This window comes from Microtus ochrogaster, chromosome 5, assembly GCF_000317375.1.
Source record: "Microtus ochrogaster isolate Prairie Vole_2 chromosome 5, MicOch1.0, whole genome shotgun sequence".
NCBI lineage: Eukaryota > Metazoa > Chordata > Mammalia > Rodentia > Cricetidae > Microtus > Microtus ochrogaster.
Genome location: NC_022012.1, coordinates 26,171,542 through 26,178,371, shown reverse-complemented (window position 1 = coordinate 26,178,371; position 6,830 = coordinate 26,171,542). Strand labels below are relative to the sequence as shown.

At 43.1% G+C, this 6,830-nt stretch overlaps 1 pseudogene; it reads left to right on the top strand.

The window, feature by feature from the left end:
• Window positions 1-3,330: 3,330 nt before the first annotated feature.
• On the top strand, window positions 3,331-3,746 carry LOC101979355 (annotated as a pseudogene).
• The last annotated feature ends 3,084 nt before the right edge of the window (window positions 3,747-6,830 follow it).

Genomic DNA, 6,830 nt, shown 5'->3' with positions numbered 1-6,830 from the left:
ATTTTTTTTTTATCGGCAAAGTTTTTCAGAGAGATTCTTTTTTAAAATAGTTCATTTATTTTAATTTTATTTTTATTTAATTTTCCTGCATATATGCCTGCGCAAATGTGACAAATCCCTTGGAACTGGAGTTACAGGCTGTTGTGAGCTGCCATGTGGGTGCTGGGACTTGGACCCAGGACCAAAAGATTCTTTAAAGAAATCAGTTATGCGTGAGAAACAACATGGGACAATGGACGGAGGGGGATTTTCTTTTGTTCCTAAATGGGATTGAAATGATGTTTGATCACATCAGGAAAGCTGAAAGTAATTGCTTGGGGGCTCAGACCTGAGGGCTGGGAGCATCTGATGACGCTCTATGAAGACACCATATCATTCATTCCCCCGTGATCAGCATGCAGGGGAGTGATAAAGAGTACCGAGGGAGAGAAGTCATTCTGAGAAAGAAGAAAACAGCTGTAATACACTTAACTATATAAGAAAGCCCCATTCTTTCTATTGGGGAAAATGACTAATAAGATGCCTATTACTATTGCAACAAATATTCTCCATTCCGCTGGTTCTTCTCTCTCCACCCACCAGGTTCTGCTCACCAGCTCCTGCAATAACCATTCTGAGGCTTAATAATAATTACATATTCTTTGATCTATTAACTCAAGCTTATTAACTAACTCTTACATCTTAAATTAACCTATTTCTATTATTTTATACTTTACTTCGAGGTTCGTGGTTTGTTACCTTTGCTTCTTGGGCAGCTACACTTGTCTGACTCCGCCTTCTTTCCTCCTCTCTCTCTCTGCTTGGATTTCCCACCTTGCTATATTCTGCCCTGCCATAGGCCATAGCAGCTTCTTTATTAACCAATGGCAATAAAACATAGTCATAGAATACAAAGGGGAATGATATCACTTGTGTTTATATTTTATTTTTTATTAGGGAAGACCTTGTAGGCAGGGCCACCAGCTTGACTGTATAAAGTGATACCTAATAATAGTAGGTTTCATTGTTCTTGTTCAATGATTTATTCTGTGAAATGGGGTTGTATATGCTGTCCTTGAATTTATAATCCTCCTACTTTAGCCTTCTGAGTGCTTGGATTACAGGCTACCATATTAAGCCTTCATTGTGGCTTTAGTTTGCTTATCACTGATCACTAGTGATGTTGATGTCTTTTCAGGCCTTCATGTGCCATTCTTATTGATTTTTTTGAGAAATGTATATTCAGTTTCTTTGCCTAAAGAGATAAAAATTATTTGTGCTAATACCCACAAGATCCTTAGGAGAAAATGTGATGATAAATCTTTACGACTTTAGTCTGACAATATGTTTTTCAGTTACTAGACACATAAAGTCATCAAGAGTTAGTTTTGTGTTTCCTGCTAAGAACTTTATTGTTTAGCTCTAGTATTTAGGATTTCAACTTATTTTGCGTTATTTCTTGTATATGTTGGGAGGTAAGGTCCCAGCTTCGTTCATGTGCATGTAGCCATCCAGCTGTCTCAGCATCATTGCTTCCTCCAGGATCGTTTTCAAATGGCTGTTCTTCTGCCTGAAATGGTCTTGGAGACCTTGATGCTCTCCCCTGCTGTAAGTTTTCAAGTTGGGAAACTTGAGCCATTTCATTTTGTTCTTCCTTTTCAAAAACACTTTCTTAATTTTGGGTCTCTCGCAACTTCATAAGAATTTTAAAAGAAGCTTGTTAATTTTTTTTTTTTAACAGAGAAAGCAGTGGGTACTCAAATGGGGATTACAGTGAACCATAGGCCACTTTGAATAATATTAGAATCTCAGTAGTGAGAATCTCTGTCTCTTCATTGGATTGTTTGATTCATTCATATTTAAGGCTATCATTGACATAAATTTACACTTGTCATTACAAGATTCGCTATTCCAGACACAGGATACTCTCAAGGTTTTGTTAGTCTTGATGTCTTTAATAAAGCCAATCTCTTAACGGCTGCCATCACTTCCTTCTTGATCTTCAAGCCCAGAGCTGTTGGGGAGTGGGTATTCCTGATTGAAGAACACTAGCCGTCATTGACTGACCTTCTATCTTCAGAGTCCTTAACCATTGTAAATTTTGTTTCCAGGTCAGTTGCTCGATGCAGCCTTTTACTGTCAGTGTTAATAGTGGATATTGAACACTTAAGGGATATGACAATTAAGCACAAGAGAAAATGATATATTAAACTGTTTTCATTATTATTATTTTGAGACAAGGTCTTCCTACGTAGCTCATTATTTTGACTCTGTTCCTGTGCTTCTTTACAAGACACCAAGAATATTCTTTTCCAGCAATACCCTTGCCAAAGACCCAAGTTCAATTCTGAGCACCCGCATGGGGTAGTATATGGCCACCAGTAACTCCAACTCCAGGGGGCACTTGCCCTTGTGTCCATACCAACCCAATATATATAATTATAAATAAATATTTTTAAAACTAATGTCTCAAAGCCTTTACCTTCCTCCTCTTCCCCTTCCATTCCCCTGCCTCAGCAACTTTCCTGCTTGGGAACTCTGGACCAATGACGCCACCTTCCCCCTTCACCTCACTGTAGTAAGAATGTGATGATCCTCCCCAGGGAATCCAGCTTTTGTGGCCTAACAGACAGCCATTCTGGGAAGTCAATGGTTCCGCAGGGATTTCTTCCTTTCTTCTGACCACAAATACCAGGTGATTGCTTCTCTGTTTGCAAGGATTTCCTAGTGCGTAAACCACTCTATTGACAAATGAAATAAAATCATAGCTGTTTTATAGAAATGGTTTCTGAGGTCAGCGCTTGGTATTTTCCCAAGAGGGCTCCTCTTGGCTGTTATAGTCTGAGCTCCTGTCCTACACAGCAGCCAGTTTGTGGCTTGTCTTGGACCTTGAACTGCTCATGTCACCCACAGTTTCTATGTAGGACCTACTTCCCCAAGTTCTGTTGTAAATGAGAGGATTCTTCTGGGGAGGAAATTAGGAGTTCCCTCTATCATTGCCCATTTTTTTTCTCCAGGTGACTCCTCTGAGCCAGTATGGTGCTTCTGGGTGAGGAATGAGGACAGTAAGCTTCGCTGTGAAGGACACTACTGCCCCTAGAGTGCTCAGTGGTGGGGATGAGGGCGGTTTCCAAGTGTCCTCCCATCTTGCCTCTTCTGACACAGATCCAGTACTGCATTGGCTGTTGCTAAATGGGCTCCAGTCTTTCCCGCAGGCAAAGCCCAAGGTTGGCGCTCCCTTTTGTAAGTGGATTGAGCAGCAGAAGGGAGCCATCTCTCTAGTGTGTTCCCACAGGACTTGACCCTACCAAGAAGTCACAGAGACGGAGCAATTCTCCCAGAGTCAATACCATGAGTCATAATTCCCAAGCCTTCTTGGCCACCAATGCCAGACTTCCCCAAACTATGAGAAAATCAAAAAGGAGTATGTAGTGACTGAGCTGGAGGGAACTCACAACTCAGCTGTTGTGAAACCACTGTGATCAACACGACCAGAGAGGCCTCTGTGCCTGCCTGTGCAGTCTGGTCCCTGTTCAACACACTTTTCTTGGACATCCGCTGTTTGGGCTTCATTGCCTGTACCTACTTCGTGAAGTCCAGGGACAGGAAGACTCTGGGTGATGGGATGGGAGTCCATGCCTCTGCCTGAATATCAGCTCCCTGATCTTCTGCTTCCTGTGGTCACTATCTGCATCATTATTGTCCCCACCACCCCTGTGGCAGTCATTAAAGCCTTTTCACAAAGAATGCCACAGTCTGGATTCTAGTCCACAGCTGGTTTTTCCCCCTAGGCTGAAGCCTTGACCCCTTATCCTACAGATATGCAAATGCTACCTTCACACGTCTGTCCATAGTGGAGTCAATAAAGTGCACACGGTGGCAAGGAGAAAAAAGAAGAAGTCATGGAGACAGGATGGGAAACTCTGGTAGCCTGATCCTCCAGAGAAGATTTTCTTACTGAAAATGGAGGGGGGCGGGAGTCTTGTACGCTCAGCTGCAGTAGCTGTAGTGGAGTGGGTACGGGGTGACGGGAGAGGGCGTGTTGCCAGGGTTAGCGTCAGACCATAGGCCCTGGCAGCGCACAAGCCTGGCTTGTCATCTCATTCTCAATAGGCCAATTAAAGAAGCAGATAATGGTGGGAAGCAGAGAGAGGAGACTTATTCACTGTGGCCACACTGAGAGGAGATAAAGGGGTCCAGTGACCCCAAAGTCCATCTTTGGAGTCCTAACATGAGGCTTAGGTTTAAGTTGAGGACACTAGATATGTTATGCCCAGCTAAGAAGAGCTGGTCAAGGCCTGGCTCTGCCCACCGCTGACTCATCCTTGTCTTGGGTCCAGTATCTCCCGCAGGCAGTCAGACATGCTGACTCTCTTTCAGGGAGACAAATTCCTCCTCTGGCAGTATCTGCCTTTTGCTTCTCGCAGCAAGAGACTCCTGGGGAAATTCCAGTTTCTTCCAATCCATTGTTTCAATATTCCAGTAACCAAAAGGAGGGGTTTTTTAGACTGATTGCATTCGTCCCAGGGCGGTTACAAGGAACTGGCTGTGTTTAGACCACAGACTCTTCCCCTGGCACTAGACACTTTTGGTGTGCCGTTTCTTCTTTTGCCATTTGCCCTCAGGACTATTTCTAGGAAACGTAAAAGAATTCTTTCTCTAATAACAGTTTGCGTGGGCTTCACTGGAGAGCTACACAGGGCTGTGCTTCAAGGTGTGTGATGTAGAGACATCTGTGGACCCCAAACTCAGAGCTAACGCTTTCTTTTCTTCATACTTTCTTTAAAATGCTGCTCACAAGTTCGAGGCCAGCCTAGTCTACAAGAGCTAGTACCGGGACTGGCTCCAAAGCTGCAGAGCAACCCTTTCTCAAAAAAAACAACAAAACAAAACAAGAAAATGCTTCTCACTTTGGGCCTCCTTTATGTATTGCTGCCTTCCCAACAATGTTTTCTTTTCTTATATTGAAAGTAGCTTTCTTCATGCAATATATTCTAATTACAATCCCCCTCCTCCCAGTTCCACCCTCCCACTGTTAATCCCATTGGTCGAGAGTAAGACCACTGTGACAATCTTAACCAAGTTTGAAGTAAGCTTTAATTAAATACTAACCGTGTAGATGGGCTCTAGTTAAGTCCATACCCAGGTTCTCAGGCAATGGCCACGAGTCAAGTTTTACAGGTTCTTTAAAAGGCAAAGCCCATAATTCACCCCATTTCCCAATAAGTCCAATCAGGGGAAAGCACACATCCTGACATAGTTCCAGCCTATGTACCTCCCACCTACGTGGGATCCAGCACACCCAGTGCAGAAACGTCGAACAAAGAGGATAAACAGAGAATTATTTTTAGCTGTCTTAAGGGCAAACAGAACCCCTAACTTGCAAGGTCTATTGCTCCTGATTTGGCTTCACACCTCCCTTCCCATCTGTATCCATCCCTTTCTGTCTCTCTTAGAAAACAAAGGCCATTGGGAGGTGATGGCACACACCTTTAATCCCAGCACTCAGGAGGCAGAAGCAGGTGGATCTCTGTGAGTTCAAGGTCAGTCTGGTCTACAAAGTGAGTTCCAGGACAGCTAGAACAACATAGCGAAACCCTGTCTCAAAAAGCCAAGATAGATAGATAGATAGATAGATAGATAGATAGATAGATAGATAGATAGGTGGGTAGATAGATAGATAGATAGATAGATAGATAGACAGACAGAATCTAAGGAATAATAATAAAATAAAATAAGATAAGGTAAATCAGTAACAAAGACAATTAGAATATGACAAAACAATCTAACAAATGAGCCAAAGGAAAAAAAGCACAAGAAACATGTATAGATGCAGACACACATATACATACATGCACATACACACACTCAGGAATCCATTAAAACTCCAAACCGGAAGATTTAATATAACAGAATAGGCCTTTAAAGTGGGAAAAAATAAAACAAACATTATGAGACTTATGACTTAACATTATGAGACAAAGAACCTCCAAAAAATGCTGATGAGTTTGTTTTGTATTGACTATCTACTGCTGGGATAGTGAAATTCCCTTGGTGAAAACTAATTATTCATGTGCAAGTGTTATCAATTGGAGATAGCTTCTGGGCTAAGGATGGGGGGTGTGTCCACTTTTCCTTTCAGCTCCAAGACCTCATTTGGTGAAGATCTATGCAGGATCTGTGCATGCTGCCTCGGTCTCTAAGTTCGTATGTGTGCCTGTCCTGATGTATCTGGAAGACACTGTTTCCTTGGTGTCCTCTGTACCCTCTGACTTTTACCCTCTCTCTGGCTCCTCTTCCACAGAATTCCCTGAGCCCCAAAGGGAGAGAGTTGATGGAGACATCCCATTTAGGGCTGAGTGTGCCAGAGTCTCTCATTCTCTGCCTAACCTCTGGCTCTGGGTCTCCGTATTTGTTCCCATCTGCTGCAAGAGGAATTGTCTCTCACAATGACTAAGCAATGCATGAATCTATGGATATAGCAGGATGTCATTAAGAGTCAATTTATTGTTTCATTCCTTTAGCAGAACAGTAATATTTGGTTTTCCCCTAGATCCTTGGGCTATCCAGTCTCAAGTTCTTGGCCACCCAAGCAGCGTTGGATGTGGGTTCTACCTTAAGTGGGCCTTAACTCAAATCAGATGTTGGTTGATGGAAGAAGGTCATTGGTTGATTAAATAAAGAAGCTGCTTGTCCTGATAGGTTAGAACGTAGGTGGGAGGAATGAACGGAGCAGAACTCTGGGAGGAAGAGGAAGTGAGCTCAGAGACTCGACAGCTCTCCTCTCGGGGGCAGACGCCTCAGAGAGACAGGATGCTCCACTCTTGCGGGCAGAGGCGAGAGCTCTGCTC